Source organism: Pleurodeles waltl, chromosome 3_2 (assembly GCF_031143425.1).
Source record: "Pleurodeles waltl isolate 20211129_DDA chromosome 3_2, aPleWal1.hap1.20221129, whole genome shotgun sequence".
Taxonomy (NCBI): Eukaryota; Metazoa; Chordata; class Amphibia; order Caudata; family Salamandridae; genus Pleurodeles; species Pleurodeles waltl.
In genome coordinates, this window is record NC_090441.1 from 97,796,014 (window position 1) to 97,816,403 (window position 20,390).

The window sequence follows — 20,390 nt, forward strand, 5'->3', positions numbered from 1 at the left end:
CTAGGGAAACCTACCAAACCTGTGCATTTTTGAAAACTAGAGACCTAGGGGAATCCAAGATGGGGTGACTTGTGGGACTCTGACCAGGTTCTGTTACCCAGAATCCTTTGCAAACCTCAAAATGTGGCTAAATAAACACATTTTCCTCACATTTTGGTGACAGAACGTTCTGGAATCTGAGAGGAGCCACAAATTTCCTTCCACCTAGCATTCCCCCAAGTCTCCTGATAAAAATGATACCTCACTTGTGTGGGTAGGCCTAGCGCCCGCGACAGGAAATGACCCAAAACGCAACGTGGACACATCCCATTTTCTGACAGAAAACAGGTGTTTTTTGCAAAGTGCCTACCTGTAGATTTTGGCCTCTAGCTCAGCCGGCACCTAGGGAAACCTACCAAACCTGTGCATTTCTGAAAACTAGAGACCTAGGGGAATCCAAGATGGGGTGACTTGTGGGGCTCTGACCAGGTTCTGTTATGCAGAATCCTTTGCAAACCTCAAAATGTGGCTAAAAAAACACATTTTCCTCACATTTCGGTGACAGAAAGTTCTAGAATCTGAGAGGAGCCACAAATTTCCTTCCACCCAGCGTTTCCCCAAGTCTCCCGATAAAAATGGTACCTCACTTGTGTGGGTAGGCCTAGCGCCCGCGACAGGAAATGCCCCAAAACACAACGTAGACACATCCCATTTTTTGACAGAAAACAGAGCTGTTTTTTGCAAAGTGCCTACCTGTAGATTTTGGCCTCTAGCTCAGCCGGCACCTAGGGAAACCTACCAATCCTGTGCATTTTTGAAAACTAGAGACATAGGGGAATCCAGGATGGGGTGACTTGTGGGGCTCTGACCAGGTTCTGTTACCCAGAATCCTTTGCAAACCTCAAAATGTGGCTAAAAAACACGTTTTCCTCACATTTCGGTGACAGAAAGTTCTGGAATCTGAGAGGAGCCACAAATTTCCTTCCACCCAGGGTTCCCCCAAGTCTCCCGATAAAAATGATATCTCACTTGTGTGGGTAGGCCTAGCGCCCGCGACAGGAAATGCCCCAAAACACAACGTGGACACATCCCATTTTTTGACAGAAAACAGAGCTGTTTTTTGCAAAGTGCCTACCGGTAGATTTTGGCCTCTAGCTCAGACTGCACCTAGGGAAACCTACCAAACCTGTGCATTCCTGAAAACTAGAGACCTAGGGGAATCCAAGATGGGGTGACTTGTGGGGCTCTGACCAGGTTCTGTTACCCAGAATCCTTTGCAAACCTCAAAATGTGGCTAAAAAAACACGTTTTCCTCACATTTCGGTGACAGAAAGTTCTGGAATCTGAGAGGAGCCACAAATTTCCTTCCAGCAAGCATTCCCCCAAGTCTCCCGATAAAAATGGTACCTCACTTGTGTGGGTAGGCCTAGTGCCCACGACAGGAATGGATCACACAAGGGTCAATGGTAGTCCTTGCGTGAGGGCTACTGTTAACCCTGGAGTGATTCATTCCTGAAGCAGGCACTAGGCGCAGGCACACAAGCGGGGTTGTGTTTTTATCAGGACAAGTGGGGAAACACTGGGTGGTAGGAATTTTGAGGATCCCTGCACATTCCTGTAGTTTCTGTGATAGAAAAGAAAGGAAAAATAGTGGTTTTAATCAATGTTTCGCTTTTGCAGGGTATTCTGGGTAAGAAAACTTTGTTAAATCCAAACACACCACATTTACGTGGGCTGCCTTGGGTATCTAGTTTTCAGAAATGTCTGCGTTTGGTAGGTTTCCCTATATGGCTGCCGAGCCCAGGACCAAATACTTAGGTGACTGTCTTAAAAAACGAGGCTGTTTTGTGGTAGGTAATTTTAATGGCTCCCTGCAGATCCCTAGACTTCTGCTCATTGGAATGCAAGGCAAATGTGTTTTTTAAGCACATTTTGTGATTTCAAGGGGATTCTGGGTGAAGGAAAACTGGTGAGAGCCACGCAAGTCCTGCACCCTTGGACTCTCCTGGTAATAGTTTGTTAAAGTTAACCCGCCACTCACACTGGTTGGTTTTAGCACCTCCAGAAATTATGGTTTCAAAACATAAATACTTATCAAAGTATCTGAATATTGAAACCAAGCCTTCTGAAGGTGGTCCAAAAAGCCACGTCCAGGCACCAACCTCTTTAGAGTCCATTCACACGCCATTCACGCACAACAAACAACCCTTTCATATCGCCAGCCACGGGCCCAATCCAACCAATCACTGCACTCACATTAACTTACCACTGCCAGACAAGGGCCTATCACATTCACACGCCACAGAACGGAATAAGTTTGACTGCATTTTACCACCTGTCAAGTAACTGCCTCCTTCTTCCTTAACATTACCAAATGGATGCATAACGAACCTTTACTAATGACTCCTGTGACAGCCACCTGAGTCTCAGGAAGACATGTTTTTCATGCGCCTTTAACGCACTCTCTGTGCTAAATCCAACTCCTTCCAGTTTGTGGATGCAAGTTGGGGGTGTCCGAGTATGCCGTACAAAGCGATTCCTCGAACTGAGTGAGCATATCTACCTTTGAAACTAAGGGAGACATGCTGGGGATTTTTTCATGATGTTACCTAAAGAGAAGGTCATAGGCTAACTGCCTCTTTCTTCCTTAACATTACCAAATGCATGCGCAACGAACCTTTACTAATGACTCCTGTGACAGCCACCTGAGGCTCAGGAAGACATGTTTTTCATGCGCCTTTATCGCACTCTCTGTGCTAAATCCAACTCCTTCAAGTTTGTGGATGCAAGTTGGGGGTGTCCGAGTATGTTGTACAAAGCGATTCCTGGAACTGAGTGAGCATATCTACCTTTGAAACTAAGGGAGACATGCTGGGGCTATCTCATGATGTTCCCTAAAGAGAAGGTCATAGGCTATGAAAAAGGGTAGTGTTTGGTACATAGGGGAGTCCATGAGAACGTAGCATATGTCCCAGCCAACATTATGTCAGTGATGTGACTGTAATGCACTTATACAGCAAACTGAACATCTACTAAGTTCTGATGGAGGATGAACATGAAAAGCAGGTCAAACACTGACCTATACAAGTCATTCTCCTTCAGTGCTGGGATGGCACCAATGGGTTTGAATCCATAGGTGTAGGTGATGTACATCTGTACTACCTTTACTATCTGCCTTCTACCTGTGCAATAACCCTGTGAAGGCACACCTACCATAAGCTTTCCTTACCCATTCATGTCTCTGTTCTCATCAGAGTCCTGGCTTATCCTGTATAATTGCCAAGTGAACCTATACTAGTTTGTGGATGCAAGTTGGGGGTTTCCAAGTATGCCGTACAAAGTAATTCCTCGAACTGAGAGAGCATATCTACAGTTGAAAGTAAGGTAGACATGCTGGTGAAGAAAGGGTACTCCGTGACAATGTGGCATATGTTCTGTCCACTAGTATATGCAGTAGGGGGAATATAATGCATGTTAATTGAACAGAACACCGACCACGTTCTGACGGTGGATTTAGCTCTCAAGCAGTCCAAAAGGAAGTCCATGATGAAGTAGATGAAGTAAAATTCTGTGGCTCCTTGCCTAACGAAGCAGTGGCCCATGGACGTTCGGTATCCATCCGCTGCCACTGAAAGGATTACCCAACGGCAGCTCAACCTCAGTCGATTTCCCAGAACTTTGCTTTAGTATGATACAACGTAAAGCAAGTAGGGATACAGAGGCCTGGTTGTGATGGACACTGGGGGCAGTAATACCGACTCTCCTGCCGCTTTCCATGCTTCAAGCACACTTTACAGCGATAACATGGACGATCCTTTCTGGGTGTTTTAGGAATGCGATCAGCAAAGTGTCGCTCCTGCAGCCTTGCCACATCCTCCAGAACATATGAGGTGGAGGCTGCTGCTGCTTCTGTAACAGCAGTGAGGCTTTCAATTACAGACAACTGGAAGTCAAGGAAAGTCATGAGTCTTCCTGTGGTTGTCTGACGGTAAACAACATACGCATTATATGTTGCCATCTGAATCACGTGGGTAAACAGTTTCTTGTACCAAGTGTGAGTTTTACGACACAAATTGTATGGTTGAAGAACCTGGTCGTTCTTGTCCACTCCGCCCATGTACTTATTGTAATCAAGTATACAGATGGGCTTGTGGACTTCGGCCATCTGACCCCAAACCGTGATGGGAGAAGTGCTCTCATCATGAATTGTAGTGAGCACGTATACATCACGCTTATCTAAGAACTTGACTGCGAGCAGTTCGTTAGAACGCAATGCAGCACTCGCTGATTTTTGGAGCTTCTTGCAAACAAGCTCCTGCGGGAATCCTTTGCGGTTACAACGAACTGTACCGCAGGCCACAGTGTCAGCTTTATAGAGCTCACTGAACAGCTGTACTCCTGTATAGAAATTGTCCACATAAAGGTTATAACCTTTGTAAAGAAGTGGCTGAACAAGTTCCCATACAATCTTACCTATGACCCCTAACGTGGGAGGGCAACCTACAGGGTTTAGGGTAGAATCCTTCCCAGTATACACTCTCAAGCTGTACACATAGCCAGAAGAGCTCTCACACAGCATGTACAGCTTTCTGCCATAGCGAGCTCTTTTGCTCGCAATGTACTGTCTGAAAAGCAGCCGTCCTTTGTACAGGATAAAGGACTCATCGACTGCTATATTCTTTCCAGGAGTATAGATCTCTGGAAACCTGGCAGACAAATGTCCCACGACAGGCCGAATTTTGAACAACCTGTCATGGTCTGGATGGTCCCAGGGCAATGCAGCAGAATTGTCATTGAAATGCAGCATACGCTGCAGTAGCAAAAAACGATCTCTGCTCATGTATGGTGTGAAGATGGGAGTTACCCAAACCGTGCAAGTCATCCAGTAGGACTGCAAGGTGGGTTTCTGCACTAACCCCATTTTGAGCGTAAGGCCCAAAAATATCTTAAACTCCGCCAGCGAAGTGGGAGTCCACTGGCGTGCCCTAGAACGGGGTCCTAGAGTGCCTCCACGCTCCCTCAGAAATTGGACTGCACGCAAATGTGTTTGCTGCACAATTTTCTGAAGGAAGTCAACATCCAAAAATAGATGGATGTAGTCGACTGGCAAAAAGTTAGCTGTATCGACTTTACATCCAGCGTCACCAGTAAAAGGTGGAATTTGGGGCTGAACTAAACAGGGGGGCTGCCAAGAGAGCACTCTCTCTGTGCTTGCGGCCGCAGGCACGTGCTCTCTGGGTTCGGCTAACCCAATGTGGTCCCACTGCCCAGAATGTGCTTGCGAAGGGGCAGCACGGCTGTCGTCATTGTCTCCTTCAGACTCACTGGAAGAGGTGTCGTCGGATGGGACTCCGCCGACTGAAAAATCACTCCCAGATTCTGCCCCATTGTCCTCTCCCTCAGATGCTGTCTCAGTGTCTGCTGTCTCAGTCTCTGAGCCTATATCAGAACTGTCCTCCATAACCCGAGTTAGGGCTTGATCAGCAGTCATCCAACGGGACGCCATCTCTGCTACTGGCTAAACTGTCCCTCTAAATTACTAGCCTACGTAGAAGGCAGATAGTCACAAAATTGCTTGGGGTATGTTTGTTGTGTACAATAGGAAATGTCGTCACCTTACCTTCGCTTCTTCTCCAATTCTGCAGATTCTCTGAAAACACTGAAAAAAACAAAAAATAATGTATTACTTCACCTTACCACATACCCATCATCACATCCTTCAGCGTTGGTGGCACCCAGTGCGACAGTCATTTTTGGTGCTCTGCCTCCCTTTACCTCCTCTTCTAATTCCCTCAGTACTACCCAGCAAAAGTGCCACTCATATCTCCATAGTCTCCCTGGCATAACATTTGTTTTAAAGTGCAGGTAACGCTTGCCTTTACTAATCCACTCAGCTAAATACATATAAATGTATATCCTTTGCAGCAGGACAATAAACCATCTGTGCTACTTTATGGCAACTGCCACTACAGAAAAGACATACATGCATGCATATATATATATATATTTTGTGAACAAGAGTCTCACCACACTCCACGAGGTTCAAATTGGCATGTTTTATTGCAAGCAACAGCCACCTATGCGTTTCGACTCTGAAGGAGTCTTGATCATAGTAAATGAGTCCCTCTTTTCTTTCATTTTTTATACTTGCAATAAAACATGTCAATTTGAACCTCGTCGAGTGCGGTGAGATTCTTGTTCACAAAATATTTTCGAGGTTGCTCTCCTCCAGCACTGAGCACTGGCAGTGGAGTGCGCTGCGCAACAATCTTTTAACCAATTTGTGTTGCATATACATATATATATATATATATATGTTTAAAAACAAAGTGGTCGAAGGGTTGCTGGGCGGAGCACTCCACTGCCGGTGCCCAGTGACAGAGAAGACCAATCTCGAAATTATGTAATGCTGAAAAATTTCACCGCACTCCACGAGGTACAAATAAACGTGTATTTTATTGCAGTCAATAACCACCAACGCGTTTTGACTGACCAAGGAGTCTTGATCACAGTCCTCGTGGAGTGCGGTGAATGTATTTCCTTCCCTTTGAAGTCTCTCCAAGCGTTTCAAAAGCCGGATTGCTTGCAATCCGGCTTTTGAAACGCCCACTAGACACCAGGGATGTTTTTTTGGGGGGGAAATTGTCATAAGGGAGCGACCCCTTGGGCAAGGGTCGCTCCCAGGGGGGGCATTTTTTTTTAAGGCCTTTTCTGCCCCCCCCTGAGGGCAGATCGGCCTATTGTTAGGCCGATCTGCCCCCAGGGGGAGCAGAAACCTCTAGGCACCAGGGATAAAAAAAAAAATTGTTTGTTTTGTTTTAGGTGTGGGGAGCGACTAGGCAAGGGTCGCTCCCTTAGGGGGCAAATTATAGTTAGGCCATTTCTGCCCCCCTTGGGGGCAGATTGGCCTATTTTTATGAGGCCAATCTGCCCCCAAGGAGGGTAGAAACCAATAGACACCAGGGAGTTTTTTTTTGTTGTTTGTTTTTCACGTAAGGGGAGCGACCCCTTAGGCAAGGGTCGTTCCCCTGGGGGGCACATTTATTTTAGGCCATTTATGCCCCCCATGGGGGCAGATCAGCCTATTTTAATTAGGCCGATCTGCCCCCAAGGGGGCAGAAACCACTAGGCACCGGGGATTTATTTTTGTTGTTGTTTTACAGATGGGGAGCGTCCCCTTAGGCAAGGGTCGCTCCCCTGGAGGGGCAAATTGTATTTAGGCCATTTCTGCCCGCTTTGGGGGCAGATCGGCCGATGTTAGGTCAATCTGCCCCCAACGGGGGCAGAAACCACTAGGCACCAGGGATCTTTTTTTTGCGCTGTCACGCAAGGGGAACGACCTTGTAGGCAAGGGTCGCTCCCCAGGGGGGTGGGGGGGCACATTTATTTTAGGCCATTTCTGCCCCCCCCCGGGGGCAGATCGGCCTATTGTTATTAGGCCAATCTGCCCCCAGGGGGGGCAGAAACCTCTAGGCACCAGGGCAAATTTATTTTTTTTTTTTTTTTTTTTTAGAGATGGGGAGCGACCCCTTAGGCAAGGGTCGCTCCCCTGGAGGGGCAAATTGTATTTAGGTCATTTCTGCCCGCTTTGGAGGCAGATCGGCCGATTTTAGGTCAATCTGCCCCCAAGGGGGGCAGAAACCACTAAGCACCAGGGATCTTTTTTTTGCGCCGTCACGCAAGGGGAGCGACCTTGTAGGCAAGGGTCGCTCCCCGGGGGGGGGTGTGGTGGGCAAATTTATTTTCGGCCATTTCTGCCCCCCCTGGGGCTGGCTGAGCTAGAGGCCAAAATCCACAGGTAGACACTTTGCAAAAAACACCTCTGTTTTCTGTGAAAAAATGTGATGTGTCCACGTTGTGTTTTGGGCCCTTTCCTTTCGTGGGCACTAGGCCCACCCACACAAGTGAGGTACCATTTTTATCAGGAGACTTGGGGGAATGCTGGGTGGAAGGACATTTGTGGCTCCTCACAGATTCCAGAACTTTCTGTCACCGAAATGAGAGGAAAACATGTTGTTTTGGCCAAATTTTGAGGTTTGCAAAGGATTCTGGGTAACAGAACCTGGTCAGAGCCCCACAAGTCACCCCATCTTGGATTCCCCTAGGTGTCTAGTTTTCAGAAATGTGCTGGTTTGCTAGGTTTCCCCAGGTGCCGGCTGAGCTAGAGGCCAAAATCCAAAGGTAGGCACTGTTTTCTGTGAAAAAATGTGATGTGTACATGTTGTGTTTTGAGCCATTTCCTTTCGTGGGCACTAGGCCTACCCGCACAAGTGAGGTATCATTTTTATCGGGAGACTTGGGGAAACGCTGAGTGGAAGGAAATTTGTGGCTCCTCTCAGATTCCAGAACTTTCTGTCACCGAAATGTGAGGAAAATGTGTTTTTTTAGCCAAATTTTGAGGTTTGCAAAGGATTCTAGGTAACAGAACCTGGTCAGAGCCTACAAGTCACCCCATCTTGGATAGCTTGATAGCTATTTTTTACTCTTTATATTTCAGCAAATTAATTGCTGTATACCCGGTATAGAATGAAAACCCACTTCAGGGTGCAGGTCATTTATTGGCTCTGGGTACCGAGAGTTCTTGATGAACCTACAAGCCCTATATATCCCCATAATCAGAAGAGTCCAGCAGACGTAACGGTATATTGCTTTAAAAAATCTGACATTGCAGGAAAAAGTTACAGAGTAAAACGTAGAGAAAAATTGCAGATTTTTTCACCTCAATTTCAATATTTCTTTTTTTCAGTTATTTTCTGTAGGAAACCCTTGTAGGATCTACACAAATTACCCCTTGCTGAATTCAGAATTTTGTCTACTTTTCAGAAATGTTGCGGTTTCTGGGATCCAGCATTGGTTTCATGCCCATTTCTGTCACTGACTGGGAGGAGGCTGAAAGCACAAACAATTGTAAAAATGGGGTATGTCCCAGTAAAATGCCAAAATTGTGTTGAAAAATTGGGTTTTCTGATTCAAGTATGCCTGTTCCTGAAAGCTGGGAAGCTGGTGATTTTAGCACCGCAAACCCTTTGTTGATGCCATTTTCAGGGAAAAAAACACAAGCCTTCTTCTGCAGCCCCTTTTTCCCATTTTTTTGAAAAAAACTAAATTTTCACTGTATTTTGGCTAATTTCTTGGCCTCCTTCTGGGGAACCCACAAAGTCTGGGTACCTGTAGAATCCCTAGGATGTTGGCAAAAAGGACGCAAATTTGGCGTGGGTAGGTTATGTGAACAAAAAGTTATGAGGGCCTAAGCGCGAACTGCCCCAAATAGCCAAAAAAAGGCTCGGCACAGGAGGGGGAAAAGGCCTGGCAGCAAAGGGGTTAAACACTGCCCAGCCAACCCTCTAATTATCCCCCAAACCCAAATTAAAATGTATTAAATAATTAAAACATTAAACCTGTAAACAAATACATAACAAACATTACTATAATATTGCTTTAAAAAATTAAAAATACATTTCATGCTATTGTAAATAATGAGATAAAAACACAATACAATGTAATAAAACAACATAATAAAAATAATATCCTAGCAAACTATATTTTGAACTTCAATATTATTATGAAAAAGCAAAAAATAACACACTTGCCTTTGATGTTTTTTTTCCACAGTATTTTTGTAGTGACTGTATTTTGACCGCAAATATTATGGTCACTTAATACTTTTGAGTTGATATTTCAGTAAAACACGAAAGTCTTTTGACCTTTGCCGGTGCCCTGCTATCTTTTGGCATTGCGAGAGACTGCCCATCATATTTTGAGACTCCTGCTTTCCTGGCAGTGGGAATCTAACATTTACATTATGGCCAGAGCAGTTTACCAGGTGGACACCATGCGTTCCTTTTTGGCACAATTCAGTAAGCTTTTTTGGTTTTCTAAAGCAAGCTCCCAAATCAATCTGCACATCACGGCGTTGTTTGTTTTCACCGCCAGGTGTGGTCCCGGGCTGGGAAAAATAGTGACTGTGGCCCTGCATGAAATAGGACAGGATGATTATCACTGTTATCTGGCATCCTGTGTCAGACGAAATGTCAGGCCAACGGTTTGCCTTTGGAAATTCTGCAGTTCCCCCACCTCTACAAGAGAAAAAGGAACTGCAGGCGTGGCATCTGCTGTTTTTTTGGTAGACCCCATACATCGTTAAACTCAAGGAAAGCTTAGTGATTGAAGAATTTGCCATTTAGGGAGCATCCCATCATATCTGTTTGATGCAGTTTGGAACTACCCCCACTTAACTCCATGGTGGTTAAGCTTGCGAATTAATTGCTATTGTAAACACTTAAGTAGCTTACCTGTACTACAAAGACATCACAATTCAGTTAATTGTACTTTGTGTATTATTATTATTAAGTTTAGCCCCAAAATGCATTGAGTATCTATTCAGTGGCTATGTCAACTTTGAAATAAATATATAATTGTTGAGCTAGGCACACTTTAGGGAATCGGCAGTGTCTGGTGGAAAAGTTAAACTGAGTTTGGTAAAAGGGCTGTGCCACGTTCTCTAGAAGGGTTCAACCATGTGTGGGAACAGGGTTTGACGATTTTTGATGGACGGGGGTCCATTATCATTCCTTACATCCCCATTTTTAGGGTGGAGCTCAAAGCGCTCCGTCCCTGTTGTTATCTCTCTACGGGCCTGTAACAACACCCATGTCCTGCCCATTAGTTTGGTTGGTTCGTCGGCTTGCCTTTTACAATTCGCTTGATTTCATTAGTGAAAGGCATGCATACATCATGCCTTTTTCCGGTGTTTAGCCTGCCTTGAGCACATCAGCCAACTACTGAAAACATACGAGGCTCCATGTTTTCCATATGGTTTCTGGACTACCCTTTCTCTTTAGTTCATAGGCAGCGCGATCTCATTGGGCAGTAGTCAAGCGCTTTGCATGATATTGACTCGGTTACATGGATAATTGTACTTTTTGCCGGTTACATGGATAATTGCACTTTTGCCGGTTACATGGATAATTGCACTTTTGCTGATACGTTTCACTACGAGCGAACTTACGTTTCCTTTTGTGTGTTTGCTTTGTGATAATGGTGGCCATCGGCTCGCTTATGTGAAACTCTTTTACTTTTCAGTTTATGTGGCAAGAAAAGTCCTGGTAGGAGTCTACAACGCTAAAAGCTTTAACACAAGTAAACGCGAGACCCATTGCATTGCAAATGCTTGTTTCTTCTTCCATCTGTGTTAGATTTCACTTCGCCCAGGGCTAAAAGCAGTAATCGTCTTTGTACCAAGTGGCGAACGGCTCTGTTACTGGTTTGTTGCACCAGAACAGGCCTTCAGCGTGCACTTAGGTAAACTAAGCAGGCTTGTTGTCTTTTTTGCCATTGGTTATGGCTGTGCTCAGAGGTACACCAACTCCACTGAACAATTAAGTTGATTTATGTTCCTTATTTAAAGCTGTATAGAAGGTGGCTGAGCGTGTTCTTATAACAAACTCTTAAACTATGTAAGCAAGGGAGTGGTAGTCTTGCACAAACATCTATAAAATTCTGAAGTTGTTCTTATTTTGAGTGTATGTTCCTCTTCAGGACTGTTGTATATATTTTGTGTCCATTTATTGGCACCCTTTGTGAAGGGTTTTCTGTAGACTGCTGCAGTTTGGCTTACAATTGATTGTGTTATTTATTTCCTTGTACCCTATTAGAAATGTAGATAAGCCTATGTAAACTTTGTTTGCCAACATTTATTGTCCGTAGGGCCTATTCACTAAAGTATTTAAAAGTATGCAAAATAGTACTCCTTTAATGCTCTTTTATGTACTGTGAGATTCCTTTGTGAATTGTTCGCAAAACATATAAACTGACAATAAAATCAGAATATTCAGTTAATATTCTTATACAATTTATTATAAATAGAAAACACTGTGTCCTCTTTACACCTTTACTAATATGGAAATGTACATGGAACCAACTCACAAAAACGTTTAGGAGTACATAATAGAGTGCTTATGTAGTACTACTTCACTTATATATATATATATATATATAAATATATATATATATATATATAGAGAGAGAGAGAGAGAGATTGATTGTCTAAAACAGTAACTGCGTCGTTATGATTAGTTTAGAGTTTTATTTGACAAGCCCCGTTTTGCTTTCTTAAACACTTTGCTGCAGTTTGGTGAACTTGCTCGAACTTTCCCTCCATAAAGCAAATTTATCCGATTTGGGTTTGGTGTGACAAGTTTTGGTCCCATCCATCTGGGAGGAGGAGGTGGCACAGAGAAAAGGGGGGGGGGGGTTAAAGGGTGTTAAAAAGTTACTTTTCCCATGATAACTCCTGTAGGAGCTTTTGCTCTCAGCTGAAGAAGGATGAACTCATTTTCTTCTAAACTTGGCATGAAAGTAGAATTTTACTCAAGGAAGCACCTTTGCTTGGTTAGGTGTAAATCCCTTCAGCAGATTTCGAGAAAATAGCATTACAAAAGTGTGTCAAGTGGGCTTAAATTGATTAAAAAGATCTCTTTGTCATTACAAATCATCTTAGAATGCTGGTTTGCAAACAGGCTGTGAACCCAAATGCTCGGTTCTGGCTTTCAGAAAAAAGAAAATAAGTGAATGAGCCATGAGGGGTCTGGGAGGCATCTCCTAAATCGCTGGCTGAGGTGGGAGGTCCAAAGGGACCCCTCTTGCAGGAGAAATAAAAACAAATTGTCGTGGTTGGGTTTGCAGACCTGCAGGGAGGCTCCAAGCAAATCCTGTGGCAGTGGCTCTTGGACCCTTGTTGGTCTTCCTATCGGGTCTGCAGAATCCAGAACAGGTTTGGGAATCTTGCGAAAGGGCCAATAGGGCCCATGAGTTACTAAGGGTTCATCATTAAATACAAATACAATAAAAATATAAATTAAATGGGCCAGACCATGCTTGGCCGCCCAAAATCTGACCATGTGCAGGTAGGCCATCTGTAGCCGACTGGGCATAGGGCCTGGTCTTAGGCTAGGCCCTGCAGCCAACAAAGGCTACTCAGGGCAAACTGCCGTACAGAGCAGAGGCTGATCGCCCAAGACAGGCTGGGTAAAGGGCCAAAATCAACACGTTTATTGTGAAAAACTTTGAAAATGAGTAATTAAATGTAATACTGTAAACTTCGTGATAATGGCTAGTTCATGAATAAGAAAAAACAATTATTTAGCACTATAAAAATGAAATAAATATAGGCAAAATAATGTTATGGCAATTAACAGGTCAAAAATAAGGTCATATAAAATGAAAAATCAAACAAAAATGTAAAACAAAATTATAAAGCTTGAAATTGTAATTTACAACCATAGGTATAAAGTTTAATGCAGACCAGACTGCTGTGATATTCAGAAGGCCTGGTATTTCAAAGCGCCAGTGGAGGGTTTCTTAAGAAAAAACTTTGTATCCTTGCATTGATTTTTATTAACAACAGTATTTATTATATTTTCCATTGCTATCACTCAGAATTTACGTAGGGAATATAATGTGCGTTTTGGACAGGGGCATTGCTTGCTTTTAGAAATCTAATTCAAACCAAGCCTATTGTGATACATAATTCCCCAGTCTGCTGAGAATATGGTATTTCACAATAAGAACAAAAAAAGGAAAAGATACTACAAGAAGGGCTAAGTACAACATGCAAAGCTTGAAGGTAAGAAATAACAGAATTAAACTACCCATCACCCACCCTTTATCCAGCCACCTCCAGGCCATAAATATTCACCACCACCCAGTCCCTATGGGTCAAACTTTTCTCTGATATTCTAGCACTCCACACCACTACAACTCTCAATTGTGTGGCCTTAATGGTATGCATGCAAGTCAGGCAATGCCAGTCCACTTCTGTCCTTGGGCTGGCACATCATTTTATGGGAGACCCTAGGTCTGATTCCCCGCTCCTCCCCCATATAAACTTAATCAAGGCCTTCTTGAAAGCTACAAAAAACATTTTGGGAATGGTACTTAATAGGGCCTGCAACAGATACAGTATCCTGTGGAGTACCATTATTTTATTGGAGTTTGCTTTGCCCAGCCAGGACAGGGAGAGTGTCTGCCATGAAATATGAAGGTATTATGTTATATCAGACATTGGTAGGAAACAATACAAAATCATATGTGGTGGTGGTGGAGCAACATAGGCCTAAACTTTGTGTTGACACCAGAGAGGTGAAAAGTTCACTTGAAAACAGAATGCATGACCAGCAAGGTCCTAGTTAAAGGAAAACCAGGGTTTGTAAACCTAAAGGAATTTATAGTTTTAAGCACACAGGCACGTATTCTGTTATCTCTATAAATTAAAAGCATTATTGAAGAATGGGAGCAGGAGATTGAATTAGCCTGTGGGATGCAAAAACTGATGAGATATTGGGAGCATTGTGATAAAGCACATACACAAATACACATGTATTCAAGAGTAGGAAATGGTTAGTTTGTTAAGCATTGTTAGAACTGCACTAAAGAATGTGTAAGAAATAGGTTTAAGGTTAAGGGACACTGTTGGTGTGATTTTGCTACAGGTATGTAATTGCTAAACTTACTGATTAACCTTTTTTGTATTGTTCATAGTTGTTATACAAATGGCTGCCTGTGAAGAAACAAATTGATACCAGCTGTTAACCTGTATGGAGATAGCTACTTTCCTGCTGCGACAGTAAAAAGCTGCGGTTTAAGAGGAGTCCTGTCTTTTTTTTAATCTTTAGTTTCCCTGCAACATTCTCCGTTCAGGCAGCGAGGAGAGAGAAGTTGGCTTTACATAAATCTCCCCAGTGAGGGGTAATCATAACTCTTGAGTATTTATGTGACTTTAGAGCCCAGCACAATTGCATCGCCTCAGCATTTCTCCCTTCATTTGAGGAACAGTGAGGTTTAGTAACTCAGATTTAGATAGATTAATTTTAAAGCTAGAGATTGCCTCATGTTCCTGAAGGAACTCTTGTAAGCAGGGAAGAAACGTTTAGAGACAGATATTATCTGGAACTTACATGATTTTATGTAGATCTCTGCCTAGTTGTATCCTCTGAATTCTCTTATCTACCTGAATGCATTTAGCTAATGGTTCTATTCAAGCACAAAGAATAGAGGGGACAGGGAACAATCATGATTTGTGCCTTTGAGTGTCGAGGGGATGAACAACAATCCATAAAGAGTTATTTTGGATGTTGGTTTTCGGTATCCGACTAGAATTATATCAGTGCATTTTGGCCCAAACCCAGATTTTTGCAGTGTTTTAATAATAAAACCATTGTGCACCTTGTCTAAAGCCTTCTCTGCATCTGCAGACATTTCGACCAGGCGGACAACTCTGTGCAGATTAATGTGTGTTGATCAATCTTTAATAAATCCTGACTTGTCAAAATCTATCAGGTCTGGAAGGATTGTTTTTAGACGTGTCGCAGAACTTTAGTAAAAAATGTATACATCCTCGTTAAGAAGTACAATGGGTTTATAGAAGGAACGATATTTGGGATCGTTCCCCTGTTTATGTATGAGTATGATACTTACCTCAGATATTTTGGGTGTTACCCCATACCGTTTTGAAAAGGTACTGAACCACTTAATGAGTAATGGGAGTAGTCAGTAAGAGAAAGTTTTATAGAATCCCCCGTAAATCCATCAGGGCCAGGAGTCTTGCTTACCTAGAGGGATTTTATAGGTTTCATTCCTTCCTCCATTATAGACAAATTAAGTGACTTCCTATGGTCTAGTGTCAGGTGTGAAGACTGTTGTCACTCCAAGTAAGCAGACTTTGCCCTAGTCTACCATTTGATGGCCATATACAACTTGGTATAGTATTTATGAAATGCTGACAACTTGTTTTCCGTGGTCATCAAGATGCCTGTTTCTTCCCAAATGTTCTTGAATATCCTCTTTCCAGTTTTTGGAAAAGCTGTTATGCAAACCAAGTGCCCACCTTATGGCCCTAGATGTATTGTGTGTGTTTTAATCATAGGAGGGCTAGTTCTGCTCTATTTACTTAAAAGTCCTCAACCCCTCTCCAAGCATTTATACTACTCAAAGAAGGCATGGACAGGGGTATAACTTGGCTAGTAAGACTGGTGGGGAGGTGAGCTTTAGATTTTCTAACAATCATGATGGCATATCATGTTAAAATATATTATATGAGAAGTACGCATGAGGTTTAAAGGGAGAGAATGGTGGATTGTCAAGGGTACTTAAAACTCATCATTTTGTAAAATAACCAACATGGTTTAAGACCTTCAAAACAGAGACGAGGGAGAGTGTGTATATGTGTGCTTTTGTCTGTGAGTGTGTATGTAAAAGTCCCTGGTGAAATCCGTCAGACAACTCACCATACCCGACTGAAAGCACCTGTACCCAATTATCTATTACAAAATACTTTTTTTAGGGATATGTAACACCCCAAACAACCCCCTTGAAGCTACGTCCTTATCGTGAAGAAGGGGTTGATCTGTAGTTAAGTTAGACTATCTGTAAGTCCTGCTCCAATTGTTCTCTATGGAGCCATTGCATTTCCCAGACTTTTGCCTTTAGACCAATGCAGTGACCCCGGAGGACTGTCTTGAACATAAATCTCATTTGCTCAATAGAGATGCTTCCTCATTGTTGTTTTCTTGGAAGTATGACTAAGGGGCTCATTACAATTTTTATTGTCAGATGAGCTAACTGCCAAACTCATGGGGAGGAGACTGCCGCAGAGCTGGTGGTCTCCCCGGGCCCATTATGACATTTCTGCCAGCCAGACCAGCAGAAACAGTGTAACCGCATTAGCCTCAGCTCCCCATGGACCTGGTCGTGGGCAGTGCAGGGGCCGCCCTGTGCATGCTGAACTCAGTACCGCCATGGCTGACCACAACTCCAACCGCCGCCATGCTGCTGGGAATCATGATCCTGGTGGGAATGGTGGTCCCCTGGCGGCTGGCCTGCCAGGGTCGTAATGTAGTAGTTGGACCGCATGGAGTACAGTGGTCCAGCCGCCACCGCAAGACTATCGGTCTCAAGACAGCCGGCCTTGTAATGAGCCCCTTAATCTGCATATGTATTTAATCTTACTTCTCAATAGGTAGGGATGAAGTATGCATCGTCCTGCATTCCTATGTCGATTATGTAAGTCTAACTCTATCAACAATGGCCAATGGCCTGGAAGGTGAATCAAACCAGTTTTGGAGTGCACTGTGGCAGGGGTCTTCTAGAATGAATTCTTGAATATGTCCTGTGGGCATGGGAGAAAGAAAGAGTATGCTTGATCCTCCCTGTCTTGTTCTCTCCAGATATCACAAAGATCTAATTCTTTCATAGTGCATTTTAGTTACTTAAAAAGTACCCCAATGTGTGAGACAGCTGCTCCTGATCAGTCTAGTGGGGCAATCCAGATGGTGTTGAAGTCTAATATAATAAGGTCCCCTTCCACAAAATCATATAGGGTGTTGAAAATGTTGCAGAGAAAGGTGTCTTGCCCTAAGTTGGGCATGTAAATTACTGCTATTGTAAGTTTATTTCCTTCTAAACTGCCCTTTATCAGAAACTGCCCTCCTTATCTTGCTTTGACTCGATTAATGTAAAGGGGAAGGACCCATGGATGAATATTGGCACTCCAATATGTCTTGAGGTGGTGGATGAATAAAATGCATGGGGAAAAACCCTTGATCGTAATCTTGCCTCCTTAGTTCATTTGCGATAAGTTTCTGGGAGGATTATAATTAAGGCTCTTGGTTTTATGGTATTAATAATTTTTTCATAACAAACTTTATTGGGTTTATTACACATACAAGGCCTGAGTGGCCCAGGGTGACATGTCGAAAAATGAATACAGAATGCCATGTATGCAGGTGAAAGGACAGCTAACACAATAAGAAAACAAAAACCAACAACTTGTACAGACCAGTCGCCCGCTACCCCCACAAATTGTGTTTTTTTTGTTTTTTATTTCCGTCTGTATTTATCCATATTTATTTTTTGACCATCTTATTGGTATTTATTCATATTTATTTTGTGTTTTAAAATAAATGGAGTTGTAAAATGGTATATTTCATAATTTATTTAACTGATTAATGTATACTCATACTTTGTTGCATGTTGCGTTTTAGCAACACAAGCAGCCAAATATAGCAAAACACTACACTCACAGGTGTAAATATCAGCATTATTGTATAAATATTTAACATGTCTGTATTTAGGAAAATATCAACCAGTTTTTTAACTTCCCATGCTGTTTATCTGCTCAACTGTTGTCCGGGAAATCATGAAAGACAGCATGGAGAGTCACCCACAGGAAGCACTATTTTCTGTATTTTTCTGCCTTTAAAAATAAATACAGACAGGAAACACATTCTTTTCTGTCTGTATTTATCTGAAAAAACAGTAAAAATAGAAAAGTGGGAGCATTAGTTATAATGCCACATTTCTCATGATAGAGATATTTCCATATCTGTGATCTCTGATTGGGGGGATTGAGGCCTTGAACGTTCAGTGTAAGTATTTTAACTATGATACGATCTTAGTGAGGGGGCTGGTGTTGTCTAGTACATTAATATAAAGAGTCTAAGTTTTCTAAAAAGGCCATATCAAGTGGTGGATGTAAGGGGCTTGTAAGATTTGGCCAAGCTAGGGCCCATGCTCCTTGAGCTCCATATTACCCAGGAAGAACAAAGAAGGCTCCTGTCGGGGCTAAACAGTGTGTAAACAACAAAGGTAAATGAACAATTCTAGCAATTAGATATGTGGTATTTAGCTGAAATGCCCCACCCCATACATGCATTTTATCGTTATTTCAGGACAACAGTAACATCAGAGACAAAATCAAGTAATCTTACCACGATCACCTAACCTATTAGAAGCCTAGAGCCTAAACGTTACTAAGTGATTGCTCTTATCTCCTAGACTGCTCATCTTGTGGTCGCCTGTAATCCTCTACTACTGTATGCCCAAAAGTTCTGCAGCTTCAGAAATTTTGGAAGTTTGGTGGGTTCTATTCCGAAGATCAAATGTGATTCCAAATGGATATAGACAGTGGTATCGTATTTTGTCCTATCTCCGTTTTTCAAGATGTCACTGGCGCCACATCTTGGAGTAGTCACATTCCTAATCGTATTTGACCAAGTCATGTTTACGAGCAGCTGAGGACACTCTCTTTAATCTGGAAGTCATGGAACTTTCCAAGTATGTCTCTGGATCTCCAGGAGTCCCCATGTACGCCTCTGCCCTCCTCTGTGCAATCTATCCAGTTGTAGGTTTGATTGGTCTTCTTGGAGCAGCATTGTGAAGTGTTCAGTCATGAAAGCTCTTAAATACGTTCCTCCTGCGCCTTCCTTTAGACTGTGAATCTTTGCATTTTCCCTCCTGGAGTGATTTTCTAAATACTTAGTTTTATGGGCATGGGGAATATTGGCTTGCGTCTGTAGAGGGGCTACCTTATCGAGGAATTATTGATTACTGTCTCCCAAATGCTGCTCTTGGTGTTAAGTATTCTGGTGCCGCCTGAGTCAACATCACCCCGAAACGTGGCAATGTTCTCATTAAGATCCGAGCACAGGTCCACTAGGTGTCTTTTTAGATCCAACTTGATCTCTTTCCCGATTCCATTGTGAAGTTTATAGGGTAGTTATCAGGCAGGGAAAAACATGCAATTAGTTATTCTCATTGATAGTATCTGATTATTAGAGGAGCCAATACTGTTTAGATGGTTTTCATCCACAAATAGGCAAAAGCCAATATGGCAGGGGCCTCAGTGTTCCCAGATATATGTTCCATTTACATTTTAAAAACAATGCTTTTCCCTTAGGAGCTGTGGGCAATTCACTTTGGGTACATGGAGTCAATGTACTCAAGTACAGAACAGTCCAGAAGGTAATATCCTCCTTGGGATAATTGGGATCTTTAACAAGATTGGTCCTGAAGAAAGCCAGTAACCCTCACAGGCGCTGGTGGGCTGAAACATGTTGACCTTTGAATGTGAGGGACACCTAATTCGTTCCCATCACGTCACGCTCTAGTTGTTTTTATCCTCTTTACCTTATCATTGTTATAGTACGTTTGGAACTTACCTGGGTTTTAGAGGTAATTTTAGATCACTTTCATTTTCACTACACCTTTTTCACACTTTTTTCACGGATCCCATTTGGTTTTCCGAACTCCGTGGAGACATTTCCCCCTGGTTGGTGGGAATAAGAAACCCAATTATTATGCTATTGGCTACAAATACACCAGAGGAAGAACACACCAGTGGCAGAAAAATAGCTGGTGAGGAGCTCTAAATAGAAGGGCAACACTGGTGAATGTTATAGCAGGAGGTTCACTCTCACTGATATTTAAAAAGCTTTAGGACTGGCAGCTAAGTAGAAACCTTATTCCGCTTCTGTCTCCCGCTTTTGATTTTTTATGAATTTAAATGTATCTGCCACACTATTCCCCTCTAATAAATATCCCCTTTTTTCTCCTTTAAACGGTACATTTACTTTTTC

The 20,390-nt window shown here is 42.8% G+C and overlaps 1 protein-coding gene across 3 annotated transcripts in view; it reads left to right on the plus strand.

Moving 5' to 3' along the window:
* Positions 1-20,390, plus strand: part of GTF2IRD1 (GTF2I repeat domain containing 1) — a 561,920-nt gene that overhangs the window by 101,361 nt on the left and 440,169 nt on the right. The window lies entirely within an intron of this gene.